Consider the following 14,931-nt stretch of genomic DNA (forward strand, 5'->3'; position numbering starts at 1 on the left):
TGAGAAAGAGCTATTTTAGGGAACAAGGATTTTAGTAAACAAGTTGATGGCTCAATTTGAGTTTTCCAGGAAACCTTGAGTTTTCCAGGTTGAAGCAATGGCATCTGCTAGACAAAAAGGAAAAAGGAGGAAGGGCTGTTATTGTTGTCATTGTTTTTCTTAATATTTCCTACCAAGCAACTGCTTCATGATAATAACAGAATGATTTCACTATGGAAAAAAATGCAGAGAAAAGAATCTGGGGCTGTTTGATTGGCTAATAATGAACATAAAGGACTTCATGCTTGTTGAATGGCAGATTGAAATCCAGTGTGTATTCATGCAGATCTTATGGGGGTGGTATTGGATTGGACCACAAATTAGGGCTGGCATTAATTAGATGGAAGCTGTAAAATACAGAGAGTTCCAATAACCGTGATCTCTGATAAGGCCCAATTGAAAGCACCCAGGCCATTCAGACAAGTTCTATGCGAAAGCAGAGCAATAAACAACAAAGAGGCATTCAAAGTGTGTGTGTGTGTGGGGGGGGGGATAACGGAGGATTATATAACTGACTGAACTGATATTAGGAAGCCTGGTTAAAAACGACATTAATGCACAGCTGAGTGACAAACATAGACTTGCAGAGAATAATGATTTTTAGAAACGAACACTGGTTAGAGGCTACTCACATGATCAGAGAAAGACTATACCCCTTCAGTAGAGGAAAGTTAGCCCAGCTCAGGTATTGCCCTGTGATGATATTGCTACTGCTGATAATACTAATAAGCCATAGGTGTGATGTGTATTGTGGTTGAGTTACAGTGCCCTTTTACCTGTTATCCCTTTTACCTGAGTATTTTCACATTCATAATTGAATACATGTCCGTGCACCCAGTTCGTTTTTTTTTTTTTCATTCAATGACTGCAGGAAATGAGGTCTTACTCCCTTTATGAAGCACCTCTTCTTCCTATTAATTGTTCATGAATTCTCTTAAGTAATTCATTTCAAAGAACATTGCCTTTTCCAGCATTTTCAGTTTTACTAGCATACAGGACAAGCACTATTATGGCAACATTATAATTTTATTAAGTTGATAAATGAACAAAAGTCACCATATAACCCATTAACATGGGTGGGTGGCATCTGAATGGCATTGGAATTCTTGGATGACCCCAGTCTGCAAAACTCATCTTCAGCCACTGTCACATTCCCCTACCCAAGTGGTCTAATATGGTCTTCAGTGACCCTTCTAGCTTTTGGAACTCCATTGTTAAGCTTCCACTAATGCCTTCTCAGTTTTGTTTCAGGCAAACCAAACAGTACCTCTCCTGTTGGTGCCACCCATGCTTGTCTTTTGCTCAGTCTCTAGTCTCTCATTTCTGTCCCTTCAGGGAAGCCCTGGGTCATGAAATAGCTCTTTCTTTTTGTCAGTTGCTTTGTTGCTATCGGGAATGAAATTAGGTGAGAGATATTATTTCACTTCCTCAATGCTTACAGTCTTGGTTTTCTTCTCCATACCCTCATTTTTCAAAAAACCAGAGAATTACTTCAGTGCTTCTTCAAGGGCCCCTCTGGATGAGCCAGACTTGAACTTTGTCATTCCAAGATCTGTTCTATTCTAGTCTGATATATGTGTGTCCAGCATATAGGACATACAGGATATGCATCTTGGGTTGCAGTTTATATGGCTTGCCCAAGTCAGGTGAGACAGAACAATCACACTAGTTAAGCAAAGTACCTTGTTACTATAACCTTGTTATAGTTAGGCAGCAAAAGACAATGCCTAGAAATCATGATGACAGTGTCCCCAAGATTCAGGAAAGCTATGCTTGGCAGATGGAGTTTCATCTGTGTACCTCATGCCACAATGCATCAAAGCTGTCTACTCTGAGTTTTATGCCTGGGGAGCTCAACTTGCTGAGCTAGAATATTGTAGGACTTCCTGTTCAAGGAGGGACAGGAATATAGCTTGGACTATTCCAGGCATATCCTCCTTTTTTCAAAATACTAAGTTTCCAGCACATTTCACACTTATTTTGAGAACTACAAGCAATAAGTAGGGGAGGAGCTGGATCACCAATGTATCTGAAGACTTGCCCTGCAACATACAGGGAAGTATTTGATATATGTGAAGAAAGAATCTTTGGGCATCACTAGAACCATGTCCACTGGAGACGCCCCTGTTCAATCTCCTTCTACCTCCTCCAACCTCCAACTGGTAGCAGCATCTAGGGTGACCCACTATGCTCTTTGGGCACCTGAGATATGAACTACACTCACAACAGCTTTTTGGCCTCACTTTCAGAATGGGCAGCAATGTGCTTTGATGCTGGTTTTCAAAATAGATTTCTTAGGTGGTAGAGCATCTTCCTATCTATGGTCAGTATGTCTAGGCTGAGCAAGTGCTTTCCCACTGTGGACTATGAAGGCCATGCTCAGACACCACTGTGCTTGAACAGTGCTTCTCAGAGCCTGTACTAATGCTGCCTGGGCCAGAGCTGGTGGGTGGGCATGAGTCTCTGGCTGTCCTATATCCTTCTCAGGGCTGAGTGATCTATCAGCTCCAGGAATATCCCCTTCTGCATCCTACCTGTCAAGAGATAACCATTCTCCTGATTTCTAATGTATAGATTAGTTTTGTTTGTTTTGATTTTGTACATGAAATCATACAGTATGTATTTTTTGTATATGTAGATTCTTTTGCTCATCTGGATTATTGAGTGTCACCATAGATCTTTTTCATTACTCTGTAACATTTCATTTTATGAATGTATTACATTTCATTTATCATTCTGTTGCAACATGGATATTTGGGTTGTTTCCAGTGTTTGGCAAAGTACATCCACATACATGTCAGTATCTATGTTTATCATTTCAAGGGATTGGCCTGCTTTTCTCTCATTTGGAACTTCCTGCCTGCCTTTCTCTCTCTCCCTCTCCCTCTCTCTCTCCTCTTCTCTTCTCTTCTCTTCTCTTCTCTCTCTCTCTCTCTCTAATTTTTTTTTCTTTTTTGGTACTGGGGAGTGAATCGAGGGTGCTAACCACTGACCACATCCCCAGCCCTTTTTTTTGTATTTTATTTAGAGACAGGTCTCACTGAGTTACTTAGGGCTTCATTAAGTTGCTGAGGCTGTCTTTGAACTTGCAATCCTCCTTTCTCAGCCTCTGGAGCCACTGAATTACAGGAATGCGCCATCATGCCCAACTCTTTCTATATATTTTTAATTCAAGGGTATAACATTTTCACATATTCATACTAAAATTGTTCTTTGTGAAATAATATCTTAAAATTTCTATTTTCAAAAGGGCTTTCTGATATCAAACATGAAGTTCATATCTACTAAATAGAATCAAACAAAAGATTCAAAGCTGATTCTGCATTGTGAGATAGTTCTCAAAGGATAGACCAGGGGCTTCTGTGATATAAGGTTGGATTTAGTTGGTGACACCTGAGGTGCATTCCTAGACTGAGAGAGGTAATAGAGTGAGTAAGAACTGGAGAAACATTCTCATTTCTTGATTTCTGTCTCCATCATAATTCAAGCACAACCACTTTTGCATTCTGTATTATATTATGTCTGCTACATTTTGTTTATGCTTATTTCTGCCTGAATGGGGTTTCTTCAAGATCTAGATGAAATAACCGGGAGGTGACAAGCAACTTGAAGGTTGAAGTGGGAACTGCTTTATTGCGGGGAAACTCAGCAGGAACTCAGCGGGAACTCAAGGTAGCGGGCACCCAAGGCAGTGGGGGCCGCTTTATTGCGGAACAGCAGAGGTATATATACCTAACTGATTACACACATCGTGACTCAATTAGCATCATCTAGATACAACAGTCAGCCAATAAGGAATCCCCATCATCTTAATGGCTCGGTGGCATTGCCTCACAAACCACTCCTCCTGGCAAACTGCCAGGCGCCATATTGACTTGATTTGGGGTCCCCAACAGGTTCAAGGCACCCAGAGTCTCAAGGTGACTACACTAATTAAAAAAAAAAAAAGATAGTTAATGCTTATGGACTCTGTTGACCAGGTGCCATTCTATGTGTTTTATACTTATTAATTCATTTAATCTTTGCAACACTCTTATAAGGTGTTGTCACCCCCATTTATAAGTGAGGAAATTAAGCCTCCAGTGGATTAAGGAGCTTATCTAAAAGTATTCAACTAGAAGGGCCAAATTCAGGAAGCTTTACCCATATTATACAATATGGAGAGCCCCTACTATTACCACTGCTCTGCACTGTCTACTAAACGATTCACAGGACAGAAGTATGTGTTGATTTGTTATCAATGAGGATTACTCCCACTTTAATGAACAGGACAATTTCCTCTGTATGTTTGTTCTCTGCAAAAGTCTACACGTATTATAAATGGAAGCCTTGCTTGGTAGTTGGGTGCAGAGTCCTTACCCACAGTGAAGTGATTGAGAACATGGACTTTTGGAGTCAGACACCAAGGATATGAATCCTGGGTCTGCCTCTGATTCTTTGTGATTCTGGCAATTTACCAATCTCTGAACTCTAGTCTCCTTATCTGTATAGGGATAGTAATTTTTACTTTCACAAAATTTTTGAAAACTAAACATTGTATATGAAATACTTAGTGTGCCCAGAAAATGATAAGCACTCAGTAAATAGTAATAATAGTAGTATCTGTGGTACCACAAAGGGTCTTTTCTTCCTAGTATTATCTCTCTTCCGAAAAACTTCATCTTAGCTCTCTACAATCAGAACCCTTTCTCTCCTGCATAAACTTGAAACAGACTAATTTTCTAGCCAGTACCCATCTATTTTATTGTGGTAAGATACACATAACATGCAATTAGCCATTTGAACCATTTTAAGTGTACAGTTCTTTGGCATTATGTGCATCCATGTTGTGCAACAATTACCACCATTCATCTCCAGAACTCTTTTTATCTTTCAAACAGAAACTCTACACCATTAAACAAGAACTCCCCATTCCTTGTTCCCGGCAGCCCTTGGCAATCATCAAGCTAGTTTGTATTTCTAAGTGTTTGACTACAGATGCCTCATATAAGTGGAAACATACAATATCTATCCTTTTGTGTCTGACTTATTTCACTTGGCATAATGTCTTCAAATTCCATCCATATCATAGCAGGTATTTGCTCTCTTCAAAAGGTGAATACTAATCATGGCATTTGCAGGTAAATGGATGGTGTTGGAGAAGATAATGCTAAGTGAAGTTAGCCAATCCCCCAAATAACAAATGCCGAATGTTTTCTCTGATACAAGGAGGCGGACTCATTGTGAGGTAGGGAGAGGGAGCATGGGAGGATTAGATGAATTCTAGACAGGGAAGAGGGGTGGGAGGGGAAGGTAGGGGACAAGGGATTAGCAAGGATGGTGGAATGTGATGGATATCATTATTCAAAGGACATGTATGAAGACACGAATTGAGCGGCAACCTACTTTATATTCAGAGATATGAAGAGTTGTGCTGTATATGTGTAATAAGAATTGTAATGCAAAAAACACAAAGTTATGTATAAAGACATGAATTGGCATGAACATACTTTATATACAAAGACATGAAAAATTGTACTCTATATGTGTAATAAGAATTGTAATGTATTCTGCTATCGTGCATTTTTAAAAAATAAAATCAATTAAATAAAAAAATAAATAAAAGGTGAATACTATTCTACTTACGTCTATATCACATTTCCTTTATTTATCTGTGGATGGACACTTGGGTTGCTTTCACCTTTTGGTTACTGTGAATAATACTACCATGAATATAGATGTACAAGTATCTATTTGAGTTCCCTGCCTTCAGTTCTTTGGGGTATATATCCAGAAGTGGCATTGATGGATTAAATGTTAATCAGATGCTTAATTTTGTGAGGAACCACCATTCTGTTTTCCACAGTGACTGTGCCATTTTACCTCCCGCCAGCAGTACACAAGGGTTCTAATTTGCCCACGTCCTCAACGACACTTTTTACTTTCCATTATTTTGATAATAGCCATCCTAATGGGAGTGAAGTGGTATCCCATTGTGGTTTTGATTTGAACTTCTCTAATTATTAGTGATATTGAGCATCTTTTAATGTGCTTATTGGTCATTTGTTCTCCACACTCATTTTTATTATTTATGAAAAGCATAGTGTTCCCACTTAACTTTGACGTTCCATGAATTCATTCTAGGCAAGTCACAATAGAATATGGGAGGTGGTAGTTTTCTTTATATTTTCATGGTACTTCAGTATTCTCCTCTAGTCACAATGCTGCTGAACCCTCTTAGGGTGGTTACTTGTGGCAGATGGCTAATCTCAAGGGCTAGATATTGATCACTATGACCTTGGACTTCAAAGGGTGCCTCTCCATCCAGCATGTTGCCATTTTCTGATGGATAAGGTAATGTTTTCAGTAAGGTTATAGTGTGTGAAAGGAGACCTCACATTTTGAATGAATGTCTTTCCTCCCAAAATAAATTTAATGAATATACCTCAAGTAGCACTTGACAATGCTGACCATTCCATTTTTTTTTTTAAATCTTTCTTTTTCTTTGGCTGTCTCGACACCATCTTCTTCTGGTACTCATCTTTCCCTCTCTAATATTTCTTTGAAGTCTCCTTCTGTCCATCTGTTGAATATTGGTGTTTTCCACTTCTGCTTTGGTTGCTCTTTTTAACCTGTATATTCTCCCCTCCCCCCACTCCATGTCCACCACTTTTACCTCCATTTATGCAAAGGGAATATCAAACCTGTCAGCTTCCCAAACTCTGCTTTGAGTTCCAGACTTACTCATTTATCCAGCTGTTCATTTCTAGCTGGAGGTCCCATAAACCCCTCCAACTCATCATGTCTAAAATTAAACTAATGACATTTGCTGCCCCACACCCCACCAAATTCTTCCTCAAGTCTTCCCTAAATTGATTTTTAAAAATATGCCATCTACAAGTCACAGAACAGGGAGATCATCCTACATTCCTCTCCCTCCCCACATCTAATTGGTGACTTTGGAGATTCATCCTGCCTCATTTACGTTTTTCCAATCTCTTCTCCTCTTTTGCCCTTGGCTTCTAAATTCAATAAGATGATGTTTACATTTTATGTTGGCTCTGGACCTGGCACTTGGATAAGACACCATACTTCTTCCTGTTCTTAGAAGATGGTCCAAACCATTGTTAGAATTCACGGAGACTGTTGGGAATGATTTCCTGTTTTCTTGCTTCCAGTCTTGCCCCCATCAAACTCTTCCTTTAAATTCCTTCAGTCACTATTCATCTTATCATCTATCTCTCTCCCACTTCAGTAGCTTCCTATCTCTCGTTGATTGAGTTTCTAAGCTCTGCATACAAGGTCCTCCAGAATCTGGCTCTGATCCAAAGTCAAATCCGTCTTTAGCTATTTCCCTGCTAGAACTCTTAAGGTCCAGCCCAAGCAAATGCCTACAGATCTCTGAACATACTGCAGAGTTTTACCCACTGATGTCTTAGGACACATTCCTACCTGTTATGGTTTAGATTCTAGGGGTGCTCCAAAAACTTATGTGTGAGACAATGCAAGGTTTAGAGGTGAAATGGTTGGGTTATAAGAGCCTTAACCCAATCAGTGAATTTATCTCCAGTAGGGATTAACTGAGTGGTAACTGTAGACAGATAGGGTGTGACTGGAGGAAGTGGGTCATTGGGGCTGAGCTTCTGGGGTGTATATTTGGTGAACTGAGCTTAGTCTCTTTATTTCTTTAATTATGATGTCCTGAGTCCCTTTCCTCCACCACACTCTTCTGCCATGATGTTCTGCCTCACCTCAAGCTGGGAGGAATGGAGCCAGTCATCTATGGACTGAGACCTCTGAAACTGTGAGCCCCCAAATAAACTCTTCCTCCTCTAATTGTTCTTGTCAGGTCTTTTGGTCACAAGAGCCAAAAACAAAACAAAAAACAAAAACCTGACTAAAACACTCCTTATGTATAAAAAGGGTTTTTACCTCCTTGTCTTCCAACCCACGTTCCATCCTTCAAGACCTCACCAGGTGGCTTCTCTTACTTGTCATCTTTCCTGACTTCCAGCATTTCAGAACAGTTGACCTTACCCCCATTTGTGCTATGACTCACGCATGATGACGGTAATCCAGGTCTCTGAACCCATAGGATGGAAACTGCCAACCGTGTTTCATTTTTTATTAATATTTACTTATTTTTTTGTGGGACTGGAATTGAAAACAGAAGTCTTTCCAGCATTGAAAATAAAATAAAATTTTAAGGTTTAACTTCTGGAAATCTGTCGCAGTATCTTTATTTTCCATATCACTTTCTAATGATCTCTTTTAAGTGTTTATCTCCCAACTAATGTGACACGTGGGGCAAGCCTTGGGTCAGATTCTTCTTTGTCTTTGCAATGCCTGGCACGGTACCTGATACCACGTATTTATTGAGTGCCATCTGTGTGCCATGCACTGCTCTAGAGGCTGCAGAAACCACAAGGAACAAAATTCCTGCTCTCCCTGAGGGAAACCTTTGCACTACCCATGATTTTCCAGTCTCCTTTCTACCCAAAGCCCGATGTTATTCACTGCATTTCCTGTGATTAGTAATATAAGGGGAAAAATCATTCGGAGGGAAAATATGAACTGTCAGATGAGAATGAAATTATAAGTGGTGAGAGGAGAATTAAATTAAGAGCAGTAAGCATCATGGATTTATAAAAACAAGTCATGTCAGACAAACTTAATTGCTTTTCCTGATAGAATTACCAAATTAGGGGGATGGCAGGGTACAATATCCTGAGAGCAGTTTCCTTCAACGACCAGGTAATGAATATTATTTTTGAAGTTAGCAGAGCCTTTTGAAATAGAATCTGTTGAAATTGTACAAAATGAATTCAAATTGACTTTGATGTGAGTCTGGTTGGCTGACTTGACAACAAATTGAAGAGGAGAAAAGCTAAGGCAATGACAACAACATGGCACCACTGAGCTTAAAGATACCGCCTAGCAGAAGGATCTTTATCCCGATGGATTTATCATGATCTTTAGTGGAGTTAATGAATGACTTAGGGACATATAAAAGACATTGTGGAAAAAAAATTCATCGCACTTGAGGAGAATCATTGCATGGAGAGCAGAAATGAGATGCTTCTACACAATCATAACAGTATAGCCCTTGGAGTGGTAATGCCCAATATTGTGCATAAAGATTTAAACCTTTGCTACTCAAAGTGTTGTCTGTCTATAGACAACAGGAGCATGGGAGAGCATCTGGGAGCTTGTTAGATATGCAGTCTTAGGCCCTACTCTAGTGACTCTGAATCTGCATTTTAACAAAATCCCAGGTGATTCATGTGCACGTTGAAACTTGAGAAGCACTGCTTTGTATGAAAACATAGATGAAAATAAGCAAGATTCCATTGAGCTGTTAATGTGTGGGTTAGCTTTTCATTGTTGTGACCAAAATACCTAACAAGAACAACTTAGAGGAGGAAAAGTTTGTTTGGGGTGCATAGTTTCAGAGGTGCAGTCCATGGTTGGCTGACTCCATTGTTCTAGGCCTAAGGTGAGGCAGAACATCGTGGGGGTGGGTGGGAGAGGGTGAGCGGAGAACAGAGACGGAGAGACTATGTGAGTATGACTGTGTGTAAGGAGTCAGGGACAAGGCTGAGTCCCCAAGGGCATGCCCCCAGTGATCTACTTCCTCCAGCGTAGTCCATTCAAATTATTAATCCATCAAATGAATTAATTCACTGATGAGGTTACAACCCTTATGATTCAGTTTTTTCATTAGTGGACATTGCTACATTGCCTAACACATAAGCTTTTTTTTTTTTTTTTTTTTTAAGATGGACCCAACATCTTTATTTTGTTTTTATGTGGTGCTGAGAATCAAACCCAGTGCCTCACGCATGCTAGGCGAGCACTCTACCACTTGAGCCACATCCCCAGCCCCAACACATGAGCTTTTTAAGGGACATTCCAGATCCAAGATCCAAGTAATTACAGTTAATGACAAACTTTTATCCAACCATTTTGCCTTTCTAAGATTTTTTTCCAATCTTGTGAAACAAGAGAATTAGAGAATTCTGTCATTCAATGACAGAATTAGAGAATTCTGTCATTCAATGTATGCCAATGGAAGCTTTGGAGAGGAATGTAAAAACAGAGGTTAAAATGCCATCTCTTCTGCCACTGACCTAGAGGTCCCACTCCCTTTTGTATTTGGAACTAACCTAAAAGAAAGATACTTGCCTTCTGTATGCGTCTGGTCTCCAGGAAATGGCGTTGTAGGAATCCAGAGGGCACTATAGGGTCTTTGATGGGGAGATCCTGGGTTCAGAATTCTGGGACTAACCATAGCTTAGAAACTTCTCCTGATGAACTCTCCACCCCTCAAATGTTGGCTCCAGTGCCCCTTACTTAGGAAAGATTTTTGATTTCTAATCCTGCAGGTGAAGTTAGGATAATAGGCATTTCCTAAATGGTCCTTTTCAGCCATAACTTTTCCTTCCAGGACCTCATCAAATTGTAATTTTTTTTTCTCCTTTTGGTACCAGGGATTGATTCCAGGGTAGCTCAACCACTGAGAGACATCCCCGACTCTTTTTTTATATTTTATTTAGAGACAGGGTCTCACTAAGTTGTTTAGAGCCTCGCTAAGTTGCTGAGGCTGGCTTTGAACTTGCTATCCTCCTGCCTCAGTCTCCTAAGCCACTGGGATTATAGGCATGCACCACCATGCCCAGCTGTAATGGCTTTATATCCCTCTGTCCCCCCAGCTCTCAGTCTATGAGGTTAGAGTTTATGTCTCCTGGAATAAATGCTGTATCCTCATAATGTAGTACGGAAAAGCATACTGTAGGTGCTAACGGTGTTTAAATGTGTAACTGAATGAAATGAATTCACCTTTCTGTGATTGCACAGCTGATAAGCCCCACCAACCAGGAGATAAAAGAGCCAAGCCAGGTTTCTTACTTGAAGCAGTTAGGAGCACACTGGGGATCTTCTTCAAGCAGAGTCTCCCCAAGCAAACAAACGCCAGTGGCTTTTTCAGGGGGGTGGGGTAGGGAGCCATGCATATTCATACAGGAAAGAGGTAGAGGCAGGGACCTTCCAGAGCATGCTCAGTTCAACATCATGCTTCTTCATACATCCCATGTTCCAAAAATGGTGGACCAGAAAGCCTCTGGGTAGAGAATTTAGCATGATAATGGGCAAAATTCACTCTGGATCACCTGAAAGGGCTGGGTCAGAAGGACTTGGGGATTTTGGCTGGCTCCTTGACAGTTCCTCTAAGGGCATTACTTGAAACAAAAAAAGCAACTTTAGAGGCATACTGACAGTCACTTAAAGGGGTAGCAACTTCTTTTTGCAAGCATAACTGATTGCCCTTGAAAGTACCTGCCTGGCAGCTAACAAATCCATAACTCTGTTAAAATTTAAAAATCTTATATTTGTAAAAGATACTTTTATTCTTTTAAAATGTAGCCCAATACATCTTTTTTCCTCCTCCTCCTTCTCCTTGGTATGTGATCAAATATACATAATCTGAAACTAACCACCTTAATTATTTTAAGCTACAGTTCAGTGGCATTAAGTATATTTACATTGTTGTGCAGCCATCACCACCATCCACCCACAGAACTCTCTTCATTTTGCAAAACTGAAACTCTACCTGTTAAAGAGTGTCTTGCCATTCCCCTCTCCCACAGCCCCTGCATCCACCAGTCTACTTTGCATTTTCGAGTGTGTCTACTCTGGTTATACACATGCATTCCTCATATAAGTAGAACCATACAATACTTACCTTTTCAAAGCCTTTGCATTTTATTTAGCAAAGGATATAGACTATGCAATGGTGTTTGTAAAAGTGCTTATTCTTGACATACTGGTAATTATGGGATCAGAATTCATAGAAGAGGAAGAGATACAGATAGATTGTGGCAGGATTCTGACTTTTGTGCTCCAAGTATAAGATTTGCTCTTAGACTAAAATCCAGATGATGGACCAAGTCTTTCTACCCTCCAATCCTCCAATGTTGACATTAGAATGTGGAAATCCAAGGCAGTGTATCGAGACAGTGTTTCACCCAACATTACTTATTTCCACCACCTACAATACTCATAGCTCAGGAGAGAAAGCACAGAATCAACACAAGACAAAAAAATAAGTAACAGGAACAGGGTGAGTGTGGCAAAGATCCTTGCTTGGCCCTTTAATATCTTAATCTGGGGCACAGGACAGGGACTAGGTCTCTATCTAACAAGCCTGGTCCAATTACATGATTTTTGCTTCTGCTTTAACTGAAGATACTTACCAAAAACAAAACAAAACAAAAATTTTGATGGCATAGAGATGATTCTGGTAGAGTTAGAAACCGGCATCCCACTTTGAGACCTCTGCAGAGAAACTTCGGGTCCTATTCAAAGCCATTTTTGTGTCTTCAGCATACATGCAGCTTTTATTTGTGTGGAGGTGACAGTGGGGCTCCATTTATTCTTTCAATTTTCTTTGACTATTGAAGAACTAGTTTGCTGAGAATCTGTGAAGCTCAAGTTCAAGTAAAAATATACATATCATGGAATATATATATATATATTTATGTGCTTCGGAAATCAATGGACAACTTTGTCTTAGCTTTTGCAGTCTTGGAATCTACTGCCAGACCAGGTAATGCCTTTCTTCTTGCATCTATGGTATGTGCTTCAGTCTGAATAACATTAAAAATATTTCTCTTAGCAGGATGTGGTAGGGTTGTTTTCTTTTTTAATTTCAAATAACACCACTCCTTGAACTGGGAACAAACAATTCACTTGCAGCTCGGCTCTGCATTTATTTGTAATTTTCACATAAATCAACTTATATGAAAATGTATTCATAATTTGAGCTTTCTCTATAGCGATAAAATGTTTCTGCTTCTGTGGTAGAAAATAGCTTATTATGCAAACAACATTGCCACTCTTACATTATGCATGGGATTTACCTGGAGAACATCACAAAAGCTTAAAAAAAAAAAAAAAAGCCAGGGAGGGTGTAGGGTGCTTCATTTACTGCACCATTTACCTATAATAATTAGCTACAAATGGACTAATATCTGTATTTAGCAACTTATTTAATATTGCGTTGGTTAATTCAGTGAAACAATGGAGGAAAAAGAAAAAAATACAAGGGAGGTCTCCTGACAAATGGTGCCTTTCAGCATGTCAGCCCAGTGAAAAATGAGATCTGGTGGTTTCAGACTTGGGCCATAGTGGTAAGTAATTAATGGCCAACTCATTTGAACTTGTGTGCTTGATCTAATTTGGGATATTGGGAGTTCACACTGATTTGCCTTTAAAAAGAATGTCACTGTCAAATAAGGTGATTGTATAAGATTGATATGGAGAGCTCTGACTTGGATGTGCTGCACATTTTATATTTGGGGGGGGGGGTAGGAGCAAACTGTGATCACTAACCTTGTATGCAACAGGGCTACCAGGCCTGAGGGAAAGATAGTGCCCTTTCTATATAGAATTCAAACAGGGATCACTTTAGGTATAAATGGTGTATGGTATTTATGTTTTTGATTATAAAACAAATGTATTTCTTTCTTTAGAACGAATATGTTTTGAATGTTTTTTTTTTCCCCACTATATATAGACTTGTGTATAAAGCAATAGTGCAATTTGGCCCATGCTCTTACATTGCCTCCATTCTAGGGGGTGGGGGGGAGTTGGAGTATGCAAAGAACAAATAGCACAAATAAGTAAAATAATTGCAGTGAGAATGATAAATGCTCTGAAGAAAACACATGAGAAGCATGATTCAAGGGGTTATGGTGTGGTTCATTGCCCCTGAGATATAATCTTTGACAAATGATTTAACCTCTCTAAACTTATTATTTGTAAGTTATAAATATGTGTGCATGAATTATCATTACTTTGGTTTTCACACCTAACAGAGGTCTTCCACCTTGTGAATACAACATCATGAATCACTGACAGTGGTCTGTTTGCTCCCTCTGGGCCATTTCATTTCAAAGGACCAATCACCAAGGAGATCATTCTAATGGAGCTTCCCAAGAGTTCATAATTCTTCTTTGCAAGGCTTGGGATTACTGTATTGTGTGTTCTCCAAAGGATGGCTTTCTTCTGTGGGTCCCGCTGTGGGACTTCTGCCCACCTTTGTGCAGGTCAGGATTTCAGGTCATCCCTGGAGAGATGAAGTAGGAAGTGGTAGATCAGACATCAGGCCTGGAATGGGAAAGTTGGTGTTCTACCTCCAGATTTGCCCCTGCATGATGCTTGACTTCAGTTATGTACTTTTCTGAACATTAGCTTCTTGCGGTGTTTAAACGTTGTATAACAACATCATCTCTAAAATCTAAGTTATTATTAAGGAAAATGAAAATTCTTATGTTATTTAAGTATAATAATACTTAAATTATATTTAATTTAAAGAGGACAGTTTCTTCGTTTATTCCACAAAACTAGGGCAATGTGATAATTATATATTGATTTCACTTATAAATATGGATGCAAAAAATTCTAACTCAAACATTAGTTTACCAAATCTGGCACTGTGTGACGAACACACTATGACTAAGCAGGTGAAGTGAAGGTATTTCTGAAAGTAAAGTGAGGAACCAGGAGATGGAAGAGCGAGAAAGGAAAGACTGAGACCCAGCAGAGATACACACAAGAGTTTATTTGTCAGAGCTGACAAATAAAGATACATGTCTCCATCGACAGAGAAAAGCAAAACAGGCTTGGGGTTCCGGACTTTTATGGGGCAGGTTCAGGGATTAGAGCCGGGTGGTTTGAATACGGGTGGTTAAGGGCAGGGTTGGTTTGAGGGAGTAGTGAGCCTTTCTCAGAAACTTGGGTGGGAAAGCGAAATTTTGAAATTTTTCTTAAAATGGCGCCTGTCACTTAAGATGGCCATCCAGATGCCAAGCAAGGACCTTACAATTCCATTAGCTGAAAATCTGCAGGATGATT

Source organism: Callospermophilus lateralis, chromosome 8, assembly GCF_048772815.1.
Source record: "Callospermophilus lateralis isolate mCalLat2 chromosome 8, mCalLat2.hap1, whole genome shotgun sequence".
In the NCBI taxonomy this organism is placed as follows: Eukaryota; Metazoa; Chordata; class Mammalia; order Rodentia; family Sciuridae; genus Callospermophilus; species Callospermophilus lateralis.